The sequence below is a fragment of the Mustelus asterias genome, chromosome 24 (assembly GCF_964213995.1).
Source record: "Mustelus asterias chromosome 24, sMusAst1.hap1.1, whole genome shotgun sequence".
Classification (NCBI taxonomy): Eukaryota; Metazoa; Chordata; class Chondrichthyes; order Carcharhiniformes; family Triakidae; genus Mustelus; species Mustelus asterias.
The window spans coordinates 33,003,971-33,024,360 of NC_135824.1; the positions used below are offsets into that span (position 1 = coordinate 33,003,971).

Below are 20,390 nucleotides of genomic sequence, written 5' to 3' on the forward strand. Positions count from 1 at the left end.
TGGGCGAGTCCAGAACAAGGGAGCATAAATACAAGGTAGCCGCTAACAGAAAAATTTAAGAGGACTTTCTTGACATGGAATGGTGAGAATGTGGAACTCGCTGCCCCATTGAGTGGTTGAAGCAACATAGCTTTGATGCAATAAAGGAGAGGCAAGAGGTTTTGATGGATGCATGAGGGAGAAGGGGACACCGTGATATGAGGGCAGTGTGGGAAGGGTAATTAGAATTAATTAGAATGGGGTGAGGCTTGTATGAAACATAAATCTGGGCATAGATCAGTTTGATCAAGGAGCTTACTTCTGTGCTGTAGACTTTATTTGAACTGTGTGAGCTATGCTGCATAGTAATCCGTTTGAATGCATGAATTAAACAGTAGCCAGAGGGCTAGGTGAGACTGAGTAAAAATATGAAAAATTGGAGCAATTTAGGAGCTTGCTTTCTGGAGCTCTGTAGCGTGGTGTTTTGGATCAGCATGCTCTTCTGTGTGAGAGGTTTTTAATGTTGTCAGTACTGCCCTCTTCACTCTCTCTGCTTTGCTTCTGAACTGGCTGTGGCTTTTAAGGGATAAGCTAGAGGAGGTACCAGCAACCTAGATACAGCAGCACGGTGGCACAGTGGTTAGCACTGCTGCCTCACAGCGCCAGCGTCCCAGGTTCGATTTCGGCCTTGGGTGACTGTGTGGAGTTTGCGCATTCTCCCCGTGTCTGCGTGGGTTTCCTCCCACACTCCAAAGATGTGCAGGTGAGGTGGATTGTCCATGGTAAATGTGCAGTTTACGAGGATTAGGCAGAGTGGAGGGTCTGGGTAAAAATGCTTTGTCGGAGAGTCGGTGCAGACTCGATGGGCCGGATGGCCTCTTTCTGCACTAGATTCTATGGTACAAGGCCCTCTTAATGTGCCTATAAACTGCATGTGTGAACCTTGCTCAGGCGCAATCATTTTGATTTGATTTATTCTTGTCACATGTATTTGCATACAGTGAAAAGTATTGTTTCTTGTGCACTATACAGGTAAAACATACCGTTAATAGAGAAGGAAAGGAGAGAGTTCAGAATGTAGCGTTACAGCCATAGCTAGGATGTAGAGAAAACATATATTTGTATCATTACTTTCTGTCCTAAATTAGTATGTTATATCCATTGATTTACATTACATTTTACAAGTCAGATTGGTCATGATTTGGTCACTCATTCGTTGTCAGTGCATAACTGCAGTCAACTTTGGGTTGTTTAAATACTGAGCACCTTTAAACTAACCATTTTGACTTCTTATGACCTGTGTCTGTTTTTCATATTGAACGCATCCCCCCCAACCCACCCACTTTCTCTCCCATGCCAACTTCCCTTCTTAGAACCATAGAATCCCTACAGTGCAGAAAGAGGCCATTCAGTCCATCAAGTCTACAACAACCCTCAGAAGGGGCATCCCACCCAGGCCCTCCCATCTGCCCTAACCCATTTTTTTTCAGTCGGTGTTTGAATTCTCTTCTACCTTCTTGGAAGTTCACGTGCATTTACCTCACTGTGGAAGCCGAACAATGGTTCCTCCTTTCACAATGTCCGATGTCATTGGGAAACAGGCAAATGGCAACCTGGATGCACTTCATAGCATATCTGCGGGAATACTCTGAGCCGTCACCCCGACAATGTTATGTATGTTGGGGCATGCCCCTTTAAGAGAATGGGTCAGGTGACCCAGGAGCCAAACCCCCACCCTGGGTGGAGCAATCCTTTTTGGGGAAATTATGACCAATCATTTTGGGTCACTGGGAATTACGATTCACTCTGGAGTACACTCGCTATGAGCAGGGTTCGCACCAACGCGGGGAAACCCCATTGGATTTTGAGTCCAACGCCTTAACCATTCGGCTATTGCAGCTGCTTTGTTTCAAAGTCTATTTATTAGTGTCACAAGTAGGCTTACATTAACACTGCAATGAAGTTACTGTGAAAATCCCCAAGTTGCCACACTCCGGCGCCTGTTCGGTTACACTGAGGGGCAATTTAGCATGGCCAATGCACGTAACCAGCACATCTTTTGGACTGTGGGAGGAAACCGGAGCACCCGGAGGAAACCCACGCAGACACTGGGAGAATGTGCAAACTCCACACAGACAGTGACCCAAGCTGGGAATTGAACCCGGATGTCTAGCACTGTGAGGCAGCAGTGTACCCTGGGTGGAGCTTGCCAGATGTGGAGATGCCAGCGTTGAACTGGGGTAAACACAGGAAGAAGTTTAACAACACCAGGTTAAAGGCCACCAGGTTTATTTGATAGCAAAAGCCACAAGCTTTCGGAGCCTTAAGCTCCTTCTTCAGGTGAGTGACAAGAAGGAGCTTAAGGCTCCAAAAGCTTGTGGCTTTTGCTACCAAATAAACCTGTTGGACTTTAACCTGGTGTTGTTAAACTTCTTACTGAGCTTGCCTAGCCAGTCTTGTGCTGACTGTGCTAGAGAATGGATGTGTTAATAAACAGTTCCGGTTCCTTTACTAGCTCGTGGTCTTTTATAAGTCCCGATATCAGACCTCGAACATATAGAGCGAGTGAAGAAAGATCAGACAGTGAGGGAATGAGGGAGGTTTTGCACCAAAGAGGGGAATCGTTCACTGAATGGTTGAGAAATTCCACGAGGAGGAATTTAATGGTTCTACATTAGTTTCAAACTTTAATAATTTAGACAAGTGTGATTGGGTAGAATCCCGTGTTACATATTTCCCAGAGAGAAGGAAACTTTGATTGTTGTGTCACAATGGGCAAAATCACCTCATGTTTCACCCCCCCCCCCCCCCCCCCCACCAATGTAATTTGAAACCCTAGGTCTTTAATTAGTTCACTTTAACTCATTAATTAGAAAGTTTGGATTACTGTAATATTGGTTGCTAATCTGATTGTGGCATATCTAAACAGTCGTCTCATTATTAAATGAGATCATTGATGCAGTAGAAAGACTCATTGCAAATACGCTCAAAAACCTTGGCAGCGACACAAAGAAAAGTGAACGATATTTTGACCTTTTCCACCCTCAGAATAAAACCATGCCCACTTTCATCATTGTTAAAGTTATTGCTAATACAGGTTAGGTTACCTTTGTATATTATCATTCTGAAAGAGGTCTCTTAGTACAGTGATTCTTTTTTTCTTTACTCCAAATATTTGACCTTTTCTATTCTAAATTGCTTTTCATAGTTTCCTTGGATTTCTGTCTTGATTTCCAAACTCTGGACAAAACCATTTTTCCTGTACTACAGGAATTTGATAGCCACACTAATTCCTTGTCTAAATCTTGTTCTGAGGGTGTGTATCACTTTGTTTATATTGGATAGTTTGGGATTGGAATCAGCACAATGAAAGCTCTTCAGGATTTATTGCTAAACGTCTCTGGCATGCAGAACCTGATGCACTTGTCACTATTGCTGTGAGACCTTATTGTTGGCTGGAATTGAGGAGAAACACTGCAAACTTATTAGTTTCAGACTCCGTCTACTTTGGTCATATGGGAAAATGTGCAACGTGCAGTTTAAATTGGTAATTATCGTTTCTTTTTTGCATTATACGCCTCGTCTGAATCTCTTGCTTTCCAGTATTTCCTTGGCTGGGAAAACTGATTATATGTGATTGGTAAGCATTGCTCACTTTGGAGTGACACATGTAATAATTCCTGTATCTCTCCTCTCTCTTTCTCCTCCTTGCCTCTTTCTCTCTCTCCTCTCTCTCCACTTTGTCTGTCTGACTCTCGCTCCCTCTCCAATCTGCCTCTCTGTCTCCATTCTCACTGTTTCTGTCTGCCTCTCCTCTTTCCCTCCCCCTTCTGTGTGTGTGCGTGTCTCTCTCTCTCTCTCTTTCTTTCCATTCTGTCAATTTCCCTCTCCCATTCTCTGTCTGTCAATTTCCCTCTCCCATTCTCTGTCTGTCTGTCTCTCTCCATTCTGTCTGTCTGCCTCTCTCTCTCTCTCTCTCTCCAGTCTGTCTGCTTCTCTCTCTACGATGCCTCTCCCCTCCTCTCTCTCCCATCTGTCCTTCCACTCAGTCTCTGTCCTCTTCTCTCTCCCCTCCTCTCTGTCTCTGACACCTTTCTGTCTCTTCTCTCCCCCTCTCTCTCTTCACTCCCTCCTCCTCTTTCTCTCTCTCTCCCTCTCTTTCTGTCCTCTCTCTCTCCTTGTCTCTCTCTTGTCTCTCTCTCTCGCCCTTCTCCTCTCTTCCCTTCCTCCATCCCAGCCACTTGGTAGGTTCACCTAGGGTGTGAGAATGATGCTCCACTATCTGTCATGTGGACAGATGATGCTCCACTATCTGTCATGTGGACAGATATCAATGCCGGCATTGGACTGGAGTGGGCACAGTAAGAAGTCTCACGATACCAGGCTAAAGTCCAACAGGTTTATTTGGCATCATGAACTTTCAGAGCGCTGCTCCTTCATCAGGTGAGTGCCTGATAAAGGAGCAGTGCTCCGAAAGCGCGTGGTACCAAATAAACCTGTTGGACTTTAACCTGGTATTGTGAGGCTTCTTACTGTGCCCACTATCTGTAGTTTAATCTTCTTCAAATGTCTTAAAGCAGCAAAATTACAAATCCAAACCAGAAAATGGCATTTAAGCAAAATATTCCAGCTTGCAAGTCCAGTCCGCCATTACGGTTTTTATTTAAACGTACCTTTTCTCCAAAAGAAACGAGCAGTGGAAGTGCCTTCACTTGCCCTGCCACTTTTTTCCATGCCTGCCGACTAGTTTTATATTGGTGCCTATCTCCTATCGACAGTGGTGGACATCCTTCCCTCACTTTGCTTCTACAGTGAGCATTTCCATCAATGTGTCTGTGAACCTGGGAGTCTTGATTTAAGTCACCATGCCTACCGCACAACCCCACAGTATGCACTTGTAAATAGAGTCATAGAATCACACCCATAGAGTTTTACAACACACAAAGGGGCTCTTCGGCCCACCGTGTCTACGCCAGTCATCATGCACCTGTTTATTATAATCCCATTTTCCAGCCCACAGCCTTGTATACTATGGTATTTTGGGTGTTCATCTGAATGCTTCTTAAATGTTGTGAGGGTTCCCGCCTCTCCCACCCTTTCTGGAAGTGAGTTCCAGATTCCCACTATCCTCTGGGTGAAAATGTTTCTCCCCACATCTCCTATAAACCCCCTGCCCCCACTTAAATCTATGCCCCCTGGTTATTGACCCCCTCTGCCAAGGGGAAATGTTTCTTCCTATCCACCCTACCTCACAATTTTATGCACCTCAATCAGGTCCCCCCTCAGCCTTCTCTGCTCCAAAGAAAACAACCCCAGCCTCTCTAGTCTCTCTGCATAGCTGAAACACTCCCAACATCCTGATGAATCTCCTCTGCACTCTTTCTAGTGCAGTCACTACCTCCCTATAGTGTGGCAACCACAACTGCACATAGTACTCCAGCTGTGGCCTAACTAGTGTTTTAGACAGCTCCATCATAACCTCCCTGCTCATATATTCAATGATGTGGACCCTCCTCAGAAGACAAACACGGGACACGGTGGACAGAGTACCCTTCGTCGTCCAGTACTTACCCGGAGCGGAGAAGCTACGACATCTCCTCCGGAGCCTTCAACATGTCATTGATGAAGACGAACATCTCGCCAAGTCCATCCCCACACCCCCACTACTTGCCTTCAAACAACCTCAAACATTCCATTGTCCGCAGCAAACTACCCAGCCTTCAGGAGAACAGTGACCACGACACCACACAACCCTGCCACAGCAACCTCTGCAAGACTTGCCGGATCATCGACACGGATGCCATCATCTCATGTGAGAACACCATCCACCAGGTACACGGTACATACTCTTGCAACTCGACCAACATTGTCTACCTGATAGACTGCAGGAAAGGATGTCTCGAGGCATGGTACATTGGGGAAACCATGCAGACGCTACGACAACGGATGAATGAACACCGCTCGACAATCACCAGGCAAGACTGTTCTTTTCCTGTTGGGGAGCACTTCAGCGGTCACGGGCATTCGGCCTCTGATATTCGGGTAAGCATTCTCCAAGGCGGCCTTCATGACACACGACAGCGCAGAGTCGCTGAGCAGAGACTGATAGCCGGGTTCCGCACACATGAGGACGGCCTCAACCGGGATCTTGGGTTCATGTCACACTATCTGTAACCTCCACAACTTGCCTGGACTTGCAAAGTCTCACTGGTTGTCTTGTCTGGAGACAATACACATCTCTTTAACCTGCGCTAATGCTCTCTCCACTTGCATTGTCTGTACCTTTAAGACTTGATTAGCTGTAAAGACTCGCATTCCAATCATTATTCATTATTCTGTAAATTGAGTTTGTGTCTTTATATGCCCTGTTTGCTGTTTATGAGCAGATCTCCTACTCACCTGATGAAGGAGCAGCGCTCCGAAAGCTAGTGGTGTTTGCTACCAAATAAACCTGTTAGACTTTAACCTGGTGTTGTTAGACTCCTTACATATATTCAGTGCCTCGGTTAAAAAAGGCAAGCATCCCACATGTTTTCTTAACCACCTGATCTACCTGTCCTGCTGTCTTCAGAGATCTATGGACATGCGCACTAAGGTCCCTCTGATCCTCTGTACTTCCTGGGGTCCAACCATTCATTGTGTATTCCCTTGCCTAGTTAGTCCTCCCAAAATTCATAAAGTGCACCTCCTTTTGAACGCTGCCTTTTAAGTAGTCACACCCCAGTTGAATAACGCATCCTCTGATCAGTGAGCCTTGTATAGGGATTCAGGCTGCTTGACTGAAAAGAGATGGGTTCCTTTGGGCAGGTGGAACATCAACTTTCCTCGCAGCTTGCCTGTTATTCATATTAAAATTACCCCAAATGGTCAGTAACAAAGTCACACAGGATTTTTGAGTTTTGTACTGTAATTGCTGTATATCTTTCAGCTCACACAGATCACAGAGAAAATAATAGTCCCCTGAGGGAGATAGGACAGCACGGTGGCACCATAGTTAGCACTGCTGCCTCAGAGCGCCAGGGATCCGAGTTCAATTCCCGGCCTGTGTCACTATCTGCGGAGTCTGCACGTTCTCCCCGTGTCTGCGTGGTTTTCCTCCGGGTGCTCCGGTTTCCTCCCACAGTCCGAAAGACGTGCTGGTTAGGTGCATTGGCCATGGTAAGGTCTCCCTCAGGGTACCCAAACAGGAGTGTGGCGACTAGGGGGATTTTCACAGTAACTTTATTGCAGTGTTAATGTAAAAGAGCAAAGAAAATTACAGCACAGGAACAGGCCCTTTGGCCCTCCAAGCCTGTGCTGGCCATGCTGCCCGATTGAACTAAAACCCTTCCAGGGACCATATCCCTCTATTCCCAACCTATTCATGTAAGCCTACTTGTGACACTAATAAATAAACATATAAAACTTATAAAAAGGTCACCTGCTGACCTCTCAGCAGTCTAAGGGTTAAAATTGAGCACTAAGGTCGACCTGAATATCAACATTCTTTTTATGTGGCTAAGAACTGAGAGAATCAACTCTGTGACGGGCCTTTCCATCGTCACCCAACGACACAATGTTGCTCTGCACTATATAGGAAAACAGGAATCTGGTAAAAACATTATAATGTGAGACCGAAGAAAGTTCTGAAAGTGGATAGAATAACAGGGGAACTGAAAAATGGCAGTTCACAGGGAGTGTGTTAAGATGTTGTAACATGATTGAGAGTTTTTGTTGGCTTTGGAAGTCACAAGGTTAGCATTTGAAAAGAACGTTATAAAATGATCAGATCTCGAAGATTCTCTGACTGCTTGCAGTTGGCATTCTGTTGATTTTATTACAGGATGGTTGACCTGATATAACTTTCCAAACCTGAAAAATGTTTCATATGTTTATTTATTAGTGTCACAAGTAGGCTCACATGAATAGGATGGGAATAGAGGGATATGGTCCCTGGAAGGGTTTTAGTTCAATCGGGCATATCCTGCTGTATATCCTGCTGTCTCTCCTGGATTTCCGATCTGAATAATCTTTTGTTAATGTTACTGATGGTGTTTTCTTCCAACACATGCGCTGGATAATTGTCGAGGTGTTTAAATGTGGTGATCTGCTTAGTGACTGTTCATTAGCGCTGCCATCATGAGACCCTTTTTGAGGTAACAGTAACCTCAACTGCGCTGCAAACAGCTTCAGTTTTCCTGTCCTGCCTTCTTAGATTTTTGTTGAGATGTTTCATCATGGGGTGGGATTTAAATTACTCCCCAACCCTGGTGAATAATGGGCAGGAAGGTGTTGGGTGGAGACTCCGTCATTTTCCTAACTCCCTTCCCCCGGATTAGATGTGCTGGATAGATGGATGGGCCATTCTAAATTGCCCCTAAGTGTCAGGGGGACTAGAAGGGTAAATGCATGGGGTTACAGAGCCTGGGTGGGATTGTTGTGAGTGCATGCTTGATGGGCTGAATGGCCTCCTTCTGCACTGTTGGGCTTCTATGATTCTATGGTTGAGGTCGGCCTTCCTATCCAGAGGCCAATGAGATCCTTAAATGGTAACCCAAGGGTCTCATTCTGACATTGGTATTCAATCCTGGTGGGTATGCCTGCGAGAGTATGCCTACACCCTGAGCCCAAAAGAGGAAATGGGGAGAGCAAATGATGCCACATCTCTACCCTTGATAACACCCCCCCCCCCCCCCCCCAACACCCCCTCCCACTGCCATCCTTCCCCCAACATCTCACCTCTTCCCGTCCACCCCCCTCCCATCTTGCCCCCTCCTCCATCCTCACTGGCACCTCCCTGACTGATTCCGTTGATCTCACACTTTGGTCTGGGGGCTCCACTGTCAATCCTAGTAAACTCCACTGCGTTAGCCGCGGTGACCATTGACTGGTGACACTTGTAAGCGGGATATTCACTGCGCTGCAGGAGTTCCAGTGGGAAACTATCCCCATCCCCCCAATGGAGCTGGGAATCCCAATGGCAGCCAATGGGCTGCCTTATTGATACTAAATCGCAATGAGGATCCCAAAAAATGATTTTGGCGGGTTTGCCACCAGCTCTGTAGCTGGTGGATAGCCCCACCACAGCTCCCATTAAATTCTACTGATGGTCCATACCAGAATATCCATGCAGAGACTCTAATAAGTATCATAAGAGGTAAGCAGAATATGAAGTAATACAAGCATAGTCTGTGTGGTATCCTGGGTTTGATTTTGGCAGTTTACAGAGATTAGAGGGAATTTTTTCCTACTATGCCTACTACCCCAAATCCCCCAATTGGATTTGTTTTTTTCATGTGTGTCTTGTTGACCCTTCCAAGTAATTGCTTGACTGATGGTTGGTCTTTCCTTGTGTCTCATTTTTGTATATTCAAACATAATGTAGTGAGTGTTGATTTTTGCTTAAGTACATGTTCAAGTAGACAGCAAGTGTGTCGTGTGGCAGAGCATAAGGTTGCAGTACAGTTATTGATCACAAAGGAATTGGTGACACAGTGGATGATATTAATGCAGTTTCATCAATGAAATGAGCAGCGACATAGCGGACGGTTTTAAGGCAAATTATCGATCGGATGCAAAGCTGGTTTTCCACCCTGCTCCATTTTGCTTTCCATTATATCAAATGGAGGTAAAATAGGTGGTTCGACCTGATCCCATGAATTGTCCACTCATTGAGTACCTTAAAACCCCTTCTATATTCCAGTTGAATGATGAACGGCACAAGATTTGTATCACCTTAACCGAATAGGCAGGTCACAGAAACATAGACAATATTAGTAGGAGTAGGCCATTCGGCCCTTTGGGCCTGCTCTGCCATTCATTTTGATCATGGCTGATCATCAAATTCAATATCCTGATCCTGCCTTCCCCCCATATCCCTTGTTCCCTTTAGCCCCGAGAGCTATATTTAATTCCCTCTTGAAAGCACACAATTTTTTGGCCTCAACTACTTTCTGTCGTAGTGAATTCCACACAATTCACCACTCTCTGGGTGAAGAAATTTTTCCTCACCTCAGGATAAGGTTTACCCCTTATCCTCAAACTACGACCCCTAGTTCTGGATTCCCCCAGCATCGGAAACATTCTTTCTGAATCTACCCTGTCTAATCCTGTTAGAATTTTAGAAGCTTCTATGAGATCGCCTCTCACTCTTCTGAACTCCAATGGATACATGATGTGGAGATGCCGGCATTGGACTGGGGTGGGCACAGTAAGAAGTCTCACAACACCAGGTTAAAGTCCAACAGGTTTGTTTGGAATCACAAGCTTTCGGAGTGCTGCTCCTTCCTGAGACCTGATGAAGGAGCAGCGCTCCGAAAGCTCATGATTCCAAATACACCTGTTGGACTTTAACCTGGCCGAATGAATACAATCCTAACTGACTTATTCTTTCCTCTTATGATAGACCTGCCATAATGGTACCTCAGAGGTAACTCAGTGGTTTGCATCATTACCCCAAATACTAACATCAAATTATAAACCTGCTGCAGCAAGTGTCTTAAGCGATTATTAAATATTTCTTATTAGAACATAGAACATTACAGCGCAGTACAGGCCCTTTGGCCCTCAATGTTGCGCTGACCTGTGAAACCAATCTAAAGCCCATCTAACCTACACTATTCCAATATCATCCATATGTTTATCCAATGACCATTTAAATGCCCTTAATGTTGGCGAGTCCACTACTGTTGCAGGCAGGGCATTCCACACCCTTACTACTCTCTGAGTAAAAAACCTAGCTCTGACATCTGTCCTATATCTATCACCCCTCAATTTAAAGCTATGTCCCCTCATGCTAGCCATCACCATCCGAGGAAAAAGGCTCTCACTGTCCACCCTATCTAATCCTCTGATCATCTTATATGCCTCTATTAAGTCACCTCTTAACCTTCTTCTCTCTAACGAAAATAGCCTCAAGTCCCTCAGCCTTTCCTCATAAGACCTTCCCACCATACCAGGCAATATCCTGGTAAATCTCCTCTGCACCCTTTCTAATGCTTCCACATCCTTCCTATAATGAGGCGACCAGAACTGTACGCAATGCTCCAAGTGCGGCCACACCAGAGTTTTGTACAGCTGCAATATGACCTCATGGCTCCAAAACTCAATCCATCTACCAATAAAAACTAGCACACCGTACGCCGCCTTAACAACCCTATCAAGCTGGGTGCCAACTTTCAGGGATCTATGCACATGGACACCGAGATCTCTCTGCTCATCCACACTACCAAGTATCTTACCATTAGCCGAGTACTCTGTATTCCTGTTACTCCTTCCAAAGTGAATCACCTCACACTTTTCCGCATTAAACTCCATTTGCCACCTCTCAGCCCAGCTCTGCAGCTTACCTATGTCCCTCTGTAACCTGCAACATCCTGTGTCCAATGAAGAAACAAAGATTTCTGTTAGAGGCCCAGCAATTTCATCTCTTGTCTCTCTCAGTAATATAGGACAGATGCCATCTGGCCCTGGGGGTTTGTCTACCTTAATGCTTCCTAAAACACCTAACACTTCCTCCCTTGTAATTGCGATTTGTTCTAACAGGTCTACACATCCCTCTGAGACACTACCAATCAACGTGTCCCTCTCTTTGTGAATACTGATGCAAAGTATTCATTTAGGATCTCACCTACTTTCTTGATTCTAAGCATAGTTCCCCTCCTTTGTTCTTGAGAGGTCCGACTCTTTCTCTGACAACCCTCTTGTTCCTAACGTATGTATAAAATGCCTTGGGATTCTCCTTTATCCTGTCTGCCAAGGACATTTTGTGACCCCTTTTTGCCCTTCTAAGTCCCTGTTTGAGTTATTTTCTACTTTCTCTGTATTCCTCCATTGCTTCATCTGTTTCTAGCTGCCTGGACCTTATGTATGCCTCTTTTTTCTTTTTGATTAGACCCACAATTTCTCTGGTTATCCACGGCTCTCGAATCCTACCTTTCCTTTCCTTCCTCTTTACAGGCACATGCCTGTCCTGCAGTCCTATCAACTGCTCCTTAAAAGACTCCCACATGCCAGATGTGGATTTACCCTCGAACAGCCTCTCCCAATCAACAGCCACCAAATCCTGCCTAATCTGGCTGTAGTTAGCCTTCCCCCAATTCAGCACCTTACCCATAAGACAACCCTCATCCTTTTCCATGACTATCCGAAAGTTTACAGAATTGTGGTCACTGTTCGCCACATCTTCCCCCACTGAAAATTTGATGACCTGACCGGGCTCATTCCCCAGTACTAGGTCCAGTATAGCCCCCTCTCTAGTTGGACTATCAACTATTCTATGGTTTATTTTTCCCCTTCTGTTCAGTGAGCTGGGTGTGAGGCAATCTTGCACTCCCAGTAATGACAGTGAAAATATATCAACCCCAAGGTTCTGATGCTGCAGAGCCTTGCTTGAAAGAGGTCATTGCACCTGATTTTCCATCATTGATTTTAGTAAACCAGAAGAGGTTCTCTGATTCTTGTTCCCTATGAGTGCGTAGGAAATGGAAAAATGGGATTTGGAAACAGAATGGGCACATGGGATCGTTGCGCTCTTTGTGTGGAGAGTAAATGTCAAAACAAACCATTCTGCCAGTTTCCATTTCCAATTTTTATATAATTCTTTGACGTTGCAAGGCTTAGAAGATTGGAGACTGCTGTCTGCACTGTGACAACCAGACCCAGGAACGGATAAGTTGAAGATTCCAATTTTTTTGGTTTTGCCGAAGAATTGAGGAAGTGGGTTTTCATTTTTATGTGTATGAGGATCTCATTTTTGAGGGTCTTGCTTTTTTTTGCACATGAAAGAGATCTTGCGTCTGTGGAGCAAGGCGTACTCACCTCTGGAATCTCTTCGGGGGGAATTTTATGGAGGTGACATGGGTCTCGGCCACTAGCTAAAGAGCCAGTGAAAGACACACATTTCCTCATCTGGGAAAGCCCACCAATATTGAGAACTGATCAGGCAATTAACAGGCCGCCTTCAATGGGTTCAGTGCCCCAGGGTGAGAAGACCTGCCTGCCTAGAACTGCTGGCCAATCAGGGGCTGGCAGCTCTTTTGCTCAACAGTGCCACTGGGGAGCCGGTGGCTGTTGCTGGAACAACACCCAGTGGAGGCCCAGGATTGTCGAGCGATCCAGGCCAGAGATGAATGATGGCAGGATAGGTTTTGCCGTACGGGGGTCACGGTGAGGTGTGACTCTCAGCTCCCCTCCCACCACCACCACCACCCCCCCCCCCCCCCGACCTCCTTGATGCTGGATCCTCGATCAGGCACTAAGTACTTTTGAATAAGGGGGACACCTCCCCCAGGAGACGACAAGCAACCTTCACATGCTTATCTGTCATGCCCCCCCCTGCATAGTGGTAGACCAGCCTTCTGCTCATGGTAGTGGTGGCATGAAGGAACCCATAACTGGGCATTAATTACCCACTTCAGGGTCTCACTTCATTGGAGGGTGGGAAGGTCTTCCATGGACCCTAATGTCAGGGATTTAATCGGGAAGGTTGCAGGTTCCCCACCCGCCACCCACCCAACTGATTAAATGTCCTCACCGCCATCAAACTCAGCATGAGGCAGGACATTAAATTCCACATTTCGCGTGCGTGTCTATGTGTGTATGGGAGGGTAGAGAGGCGTTTAATCATTGCGTTTGGGAGCTTGAATTATGACATAATCTTGTGTGGCCCACGTGTTGGTTTTGCCATCCTTCCCCAGCCTCCTTGCAGTAACTGACCATCCCTGCCTGAATGCATGACCCATTTCTCCATCATTCCCCCCAATATTAACCTTAAAATTAGTCTGAACAAATACGGTTTTCAGTTAAAATGCTAACATTATTTAACAGGAATAATACTCGTTCTGGGAAATAACCATTCGAACCAGCACTTGAGTTAAAAAATTTGTATTCACTCTGCTTGAAGTATGCATGAGAAATTGATTGGTAGTGCAGGACTTAAATGTGCCCTGACATCTGGTTTTAAATGCTTTCATCAATTCTGGACATATGCCTCCCCAGTCACTATAAAGTGACTGCGAGATGAGCCTCTGGGCCAGCTAAAGCATTAGTTACTGCAACATCTGGTATCTGAAATGCAGTTGGATCTTTTCTCAGCTGTACAGTAATAACAATTCAGCGTTTGAGCCCGGAGCACAGTAACGGCGTGAGTAAAATGACAGCTTGCTTGGTGAGCAGATTTGGTTCGGGGAGGATGGTTCTGTTCTTGGCTTGCCTGCTCTTGTCGGGAGAGTGGAAAGTGCGAGGAGAGTTGAGGAACTGCTGATTTGATGATACTGCGGGCAGTTGTGGAATCTATACTCTGTATCTCGTTTTATCAAACAAACCTCCAGGGCTTGCGCTCTCCTTGGGGAGATTCTTTCCATTGGAGCAGAAAGGGAACTATTATGCACGGAACCCAGGACAAATAGCTTTATACTCGATCCAAGCTTTTAATATGTACCAAATGGATCCACCACATAGCTGCTAAGAGTTGTACACATACACCTGCAACTGGTGAAGTAGCTTATCGTATATTCGAGGAAAGCAATCTTGGACTGTAGTTATTCTTAGAATCACGACAGTATGGAAGGAGGCCATTCGGCCCATCGAGCCAACACTGCCAACAATCCCATCCAGGCCCTATCCCCACAATCCCACGCATTTACCCTCCTAATAATACCCGTGACACTAAGGGGCAATTTAGCATGGCCAATCAACCTAATCTTTGGAGGAAACAGGACTATCTGGAGGAAATCCACGCAGGCACGAGGAGAATGTGCAAACTCCACACAGACAGTCACCCAACCCCAGAATTGAACCCGGGTCCCTGGCGCTGTGAGGCAGCAGTGCTAACCACTGTGCCACCGTGTTGCCCAAAGGGAACATATATTGATAACTTAGTCACACACATTGTCAAATATAAGCTTTTGTTCACCTGCACGTTGTCTCGGGAGTTTAAAGAAGTTTTTCCACCTGAGGGTATTCGGAAACTTATACACTGCAGTAGAGATAGTGGCATGATAGTGATGTTACTGGACTGGTAGCGCAGAAGCCCCAGGCTAATATTCCAGGGGTATGAGTCCACCATGACAGCTGGTGGAATTTGAATCTTGAGTTTGATTGAACCATACAAGATCCTGAGGGGGATGTGGAGAGGATGTTTCCTCTTGTGGGAGAACCCAGAACTTAGGGAGTCACTGTTTAAAAATAAGGGCCAGAATTTTCCAGCTGTTCACTCCTGACCGCCGCTACAAGCAAGAATGGAGAATTTGGCATTCAGCCAAATACCCGTTCACTGCAGCGGGACCAGAAAATCCCATTGGCATGAATGACTGGAGAATTCCGCCAAAGGGGTCACGTATTTAAAACAGAGATGAGGAGAATTTGTCTCTGAGCCTTCCTCTGAAGGCAGTAGAAGCAGAGTCTTTGAATCTTTTTAAGGCTAAGCTAGATAGATTCTTGATTAACAAGGGGGTGAAAGGTCATCGGGGGTAGGCAGGAATGTGAGGTTGAGGTTACAGTCAGATCAGCCATGATCTTATTGAATGGCGGAGCAGGCACAAGAGGCTGAGTTGCTTACTCCTGCTCCTAGTTTGTCTGTTGGTATGATTAGAGAAGTTTCAGTAAGATGGAAGGATCTGCCTTTACACTCTTAGAGCTAATGTTGGATAAACCATATCGAGAAATGGCAAGTGTAGTGTGCAGAATTTTCCATGTGTTGATTTTAGTTTGCATTGCTGCATGCCCCCAGTAATTCATGCAGAAGATACACAGCTAAATGTAGTTTTCAGAAATGGGCTCATACTACTTACAATGATTCAATGACATGTCAACTTATTCAACTGAAAAATCTTTTCCCTCAGCTGACTGTTTGCAAATTTATCTGGATGTATTAAAAGAGAAATGAAAGGTATCTATTTCTATCGCACTTTTCATGACCTCGGGATAACACAAAGCAGTTTAGGACCAATTATTTTGAGATACAGACACTGTTTCAATGTTTTTGATTTGATTTATTATTGTCACACGTATTGGGATACAGTGAAAAATATTGTTTCTTGTGTGCTATACAGACAAAGCATACCGTTCATAGAGTACATAGTGGAGAAGGAAAGGAGAGGGTGCAGAATGTAGTGTTGCAGTCATAGCTAGGGTGTAGAGAAAGATCAACTTAATATGTTGATCTGAATATGGAAGCGCTGGAAAGAATGCAAAGGAGATTTACCAGGATGCTGCCTGGTTTGGAGGGTAGGTCTTATGAGGAAAGGTTGAGGGAGCTGGGGCTGTTCTTTCTGGAGCGGAGGAGGTTGAGGGGAGACTTAATAGAGGTTTATAAAATGATGAAGGGGATAGATAGAGTGAACATTCAAAGACTATTTCCTCGGGTGGATGGAGCTATTACAAGGGGGCATAACTATAGGGTTCATGGTGGGAGATATAGGAAGGATGTCCGAGGTAGGTTCTTTACTCAGAGAGTGGTTGGGGTGTGGAATGGACTGCCTGCAGTGATAGTGGAGTCAGACACTTTAGGAACATTTAAGCGGTTATTGGATAGGCACATGGAGCACACTAGGATGATAGGGAGTGGGATAGCTTGATCTTAGTTTCAGATAAAGCTCGGCACAACATCGTGGGCCGAAGGGCCTGTTCTGTGCTGTACTGTTCTATGTTCTATGTGGTAGGCCCATTCAAAATCTGGTGGCAGCAGATAAGAAGCTGTTCTTGAGTCGGTTGGTACCTGTCCTCAGACTTTTGTATCTTTTTCCTGATGGAAGAAGGTGGAAGAGAGAATATCTGGGGTGCATGGGGTCCTTGATTATTTTGGCTGCTTTTCCGAAGTAGTGGGAAGTGTAGACAGAGTCAATGGATGGGAGGCTGGTGTGTGTGATGGACTGGGCTACGTTCACAACCCTTTGTAGTTTTTTGAGGTCTTGGACAGAGCAAAAGCCACACCAAGCTGTGATACATCCAGAAAGAATGCTTTCAATGGTGCACTGTAAAAGTTGGTGAGAGTCGTAGCAGACATGTAGAATTTCCTTCGCCTCCTGAGAAAGTAGAGGCGTTGTTGGGCTTTCTTAACTATAGCGTCGGTGTGAAGGGTCCAGACCAGGTTGTTGGTGATCTGGACACCCAGAAACTTGAAACTCTTCACCCTTTCCACTTCATCACCATTGATGTAGACAGGGGCATGTACTCCACTACGCTTCCTGAAGTCGATGACTATCTCCTTCAGTTTACTGACATTAAGGGAGAGATTATTGTCGTCACTGTAGAGAACACAGCAGCTGATTTATGCACAGCAAGGTCCAGCAAGCAGCAGTTTGATAACGGTCAGATAGATAAAGCTGACATTTTGCTTTGCAAGCCAATCAAACCACCTAAGGAAAAAAAATCTCAATTTAATTTTATTTACCACAGTCATGTCCAAGATGATTGTGGGCAGCACAGTGGTTAGCACTGCTGCCTCACAGCGCCAGAGACTCGGGTTTGATTCCCCATTTGGGTCACTGTCTGTGTGTGGAGTTTGCACGTTCTCCCCGTGTCTGTGTGGGTTTCTCCCGGCTGCTCCGGTTTCCTCCCACAGTCTGAAAGAAGTGCTGGTTAGGTACATTGACCCGAACAGACGCTGGAGCGTGGCGACTAGGGGAATTTTCCAGTAACTTCATTGCAGTGTTAATGTAAGCCTTACTTGTAACTCATAAATAAACTTTAGATTAAAAATACGAAAGAATTACAAATTTCAAAAGAACTGTCTCTCGACTCACCTTTGAGTTTGCCAGTAGTTTCGTTCATATTTTAATTGTCAATATCAGCTTATTTCAGAAATCTGGGGCGGGATTTTACAGCTTCGCTCGAGCGAGACTGGAAATTTCCGCCCTAGGTCAACGGACATTTCCATTGCCCGCCCCTCACCCACTCCAATTCCGTGGTGGGCAGGGCAGTAGAATTCTGGCTGATTTCTTTTCTGATCCATAGCAGTCATTCCGAGGTTTGGTGTGACTCTTCGGGTGGGAATTCTCCAGTCCCGCCTGCCATGGGAATCTCAGCGGGCGGGGGGGGAGGCGGACCACGCAAAGGTCCATTGACCTCGGGCGGGATTCTCTGGTTCTGGGGCAAGTGCGGTGCAGAATCCCTTCATTCTGAATCTTTGTTGTTTCCCGCCATACATCATCATCATTTCCTCACTGCAGCTCCTGTGACAGGAGGTTCTGATTGACCTTTTTCCAAATTATCCCAAAAAACCTCACTGGGGAACAAACCGTCAGTATCTTTCTTTATGCAATGTTTACAATTGAACTGCTAACACCTTGCTGAATGAAACTACCAAAACTTCCAAATGTCCACGCAAGCATGAGAGCGCCAATCAGTGGCTGTCCATTCTGTCGTATATACTTAGAAAGTTGGGCGATTCATCTTTCTCGGAACATAGAAACGGGAATAAGCATTCAGTCCCTCAAGCCTGCTCTGCCATTCAATAAGATCAAGGCTGATCTGTGGCCTAATGCCACGTACGTGCCCTAGGCTCATATCCCTTGATACCCCTGCTCAATAAAACAATTGTCTATCTCAGACTTAAACCTAACAATTGAACCAGCATCCACCGTCGTTTGAGGAAGAAAGTTCCAAACCTCCCCCCTCTGCATATTGAAGTGTTTTCCAACATCTCTCCTTAGTGGCTTGGTCCTATTTTTTAGATTATGGCCCCTGGTTCTAGAACCTTCAACCAATGGAAACAGTTTATTCTTATCTACCCTGTCCTTCCCTGTAAATATTTTGTAGACTTCTATCGGATCACCCCTCACTTTATGAATTTGAGAGAATAAAGGCCAAATTTGTCTAATCCTGCTTCATAACTTAACCACTGAAGTCCAGGTATCAATCTTGTAAACCTGCATTGAACTCTGTCCAGGGCCAAAACATCCTTCCTAAGGCGTGGTGCCCATACCTGCTCTCAGTGGAGCCTAATTAGGGTTTTGTACAACTGCAGCCTAACATCTGCATCCCTATCCCTATCCTCCAGCCCTTTAGACATGAAGGTCAGCATTCCATCGGCATTTTAAGGAGCTATGCATCTGAACCCCCAAATCTCGTTGGACGTCTACTGAATTTAACTTTGTGCCTTCTAAAACAAAGTACCCCGATCGATCCTTTTTTGATCCAAAATGGATCACCTCACACTTGTTTATATTAAAATCCATTTGCCCCAACTTGGCCCATTCACCCAACCTATCAATAGCTTGTTCTATGCTGTCACTATCTACAGTGCTGCCCAATTTTGCGTGGGGAAAGTTTTTCACACAGAGGGTGGTGGGTGCCTGGAATGCACGGCCAATGGAGGTGGTGGAAGCAGGTACGTTAGCAACGTTCCAGGTGTATCGTGATAAGACACATGAACGGGAGGCAAATAGACGGATAGAGACTGCACATCAGTGGGCTGAAGAGCCTGTTTCTGTGCTGTATTGTTCTTTGTAAAAGCTCAGTTATACCTAAATAATGTGTACTTTATTTGGGTGGGTTTTAACAGCAGTTTTACAGCAAAAAAGGGGAAGTTCTTGTCAGTTGAGAGATTGATTCCAATCTGGTGGGGCGGAGGGGGTGGAATCTTCAACAGCACACTACAGAGAGAAGAGTAGAGCCATTGGCAGTAATCTAGATTTCACATGTAACTGCACATGTGCAGACTCGAGAAGTTGCTGTCAGTTTCAGAGTGATGACCATAAGCACTGTCTGCGCTCCTGCACAGTGCTATAGAGTAAAATATTGCATCAGAAACAAGTTAACTATCATTCTGACATTTCTGTAGTGTTTTTATGTGTTAGTTTGTGTGTGTGTCTATCTGTGTGCATATGTATACATGCACTGAAAAAAGGGGGAAGAAGATAGAGAGCGCGGCAAAGAATGAATGAGAGCAGACAATCCTTATCCCTATCCTCCAGCCCTTTAGATATGAAGGTGCATGAGTCGCAAAAACCCAGTCTGCAGGTGCAGCAGGTGATCAAGAAGGCAAATGGGATGTTGGCATTTATCGCAAGCGGGATAGAATATAAAAGCAGAGATGTCTTGCTGCATCTGTACAGGGCATTGGTGAGGCCGCAGCTGGAATACTGTGTGCAGTTTTGGTCCCCTTACTTGCGAAAGGATATATTGGCCTTGGAGGGTGTGCAGAGAAGGTTCACCAGGTTGATACCGGAGATGAGGGGTGTAGATTATGAGGAGAGACTGAGCAGATTGGGTTTGTAATCGTTGGAGTTTAGAAGGCTGAGGGGTGATCTTATAGAGGCATATAAGATAATGAAGGGGCTGGATAGGGTAGAAGTGGAGAGATTCTTTCCACTTAGAAAGGAAACCAGAACTAGAGGGCACAGCCTCAAAATAAAGGGGGGTCAGTTTAGGACAGAGTTGAGGAGGAACTTCTTCTCTCGGAGGCTGGTGAATCTCTGGAATTCTCTGCC

At 45.5% G+C, this 20,390-nt stretch overlaps 1 protein-coding gene and 1 non-coding gene across 2 annotated transcripts in view; one reads left to right on the forward strand and one right to left on the reverse strand.

The window, feature by feature from the left end:
* The window catches only part of adamtsl3 (ADAMTS-like 3), a 605,457-nt gene that overhangs the window by 91,587 nt on the left and 493,480 nt on the right, over positions 1-20,390 (forward strand). The window lies entirely within an intron of this gene.
* On the reverse strand, positions 1,798-1,879 carry trnal-caa (transfer RNA leucine (anticodon CAA)). The gene has a single exon. It is a non-coding gene; the product is annotated as a tRNA-Leu (tRNA).